Source organism: Calidris pugnax, unplaced genomic scaffold (genome assembly GCF_001431845.1).
Source record: "Calidris pugnax isolate Ruff unplaced genomic scaffold, ASM143184v1 scaffold18, whole genome shotgun sequence".
Lineage (NCBI taxonomy): Eukaryota > Metazoa > Chordata > Aves > Charadriiformes > Scolopacidae > Calidris > Calidris pugnax.
In genome coordinates, this window is record NW_015090812.1 from 5,359,892 (window position 1) to 5,360,501 (window position 610).

At 69.2% G+C, this 610-nt stretch overlaps 1 long non-coding RNA gene across 1 annotated transcript in view; it reads left to right on the forward strand.

Annotated features, from left to right (window-relative positions):
- The first annotated feature begins 10 nt into the window (after positions 1 to 10).
- Positions 11 to 610, forward strand: part of LOC106886188 — a 2,375-nt gene continuing 1,775 nt past the window's right edge. The window contains exon 1 of the long non-coding RNA XR_001411606.1: positions 11 to 417. This is a non-coding gene — a long non-coding RNA (uncharacterized LOC106886188). The remainder of the gene's footprint in view (positions 418 to 610) is intronic.

Genomic DNA, 610 nt, shown 5'->3' on the forward strand with positions numbered 1-610 from the left:
GGGAGCGGACCCGCACCCGGTGCCGCCGCCCCGGCACGACCCCCCGCGGGGCTGGGTGGGCTGCGAGGCGGGCTCCCCTCCCCGAGGACAAGGTCAAGGATGAAGGGTCAATGTCGAGGTGTCTTAACGGCGGAAGGCGGCGGGGCCGCGGCAGCACCCCCTCGGCTTTCCGCCCTCCCGGCGCCCCGGATTGATTTGAAAGTGCCATTTTGCGGGGGAAGCGCGTCCTGGCACCGGGACGCCGTGCGGGGCTTCGCCGGTCCTGCGGAGGTGACGGTGGTGCGGGACGGAGATTTCCCTGCCTATAAAGAGCGTTTCGTGTCTTAAAACTGCTTTAACGGCCGGGTTGGTTTAAGTTTCAGCCCCCCCCCCCCCCCCGGGGGTGGCCGAGCTGTGCCCAAGTGACCCCTCGGAGAGGTAAGGCGCACTGTCACGGCCCCCCGGTAAACCGGCGCGGTGACCCCCCCGGTGGCGGAGCCGATCCGCTCGCCCCTCTCTCTCCTCCTGCGCGGCCGCGACGAGAAACCCGATTTGAATGTAAACAGGGCGTGAGGCGGCGCGGGGAGGCGCGTTATAGCGGGGGGAACCCGGGCTGGCAGTAACACCGGTT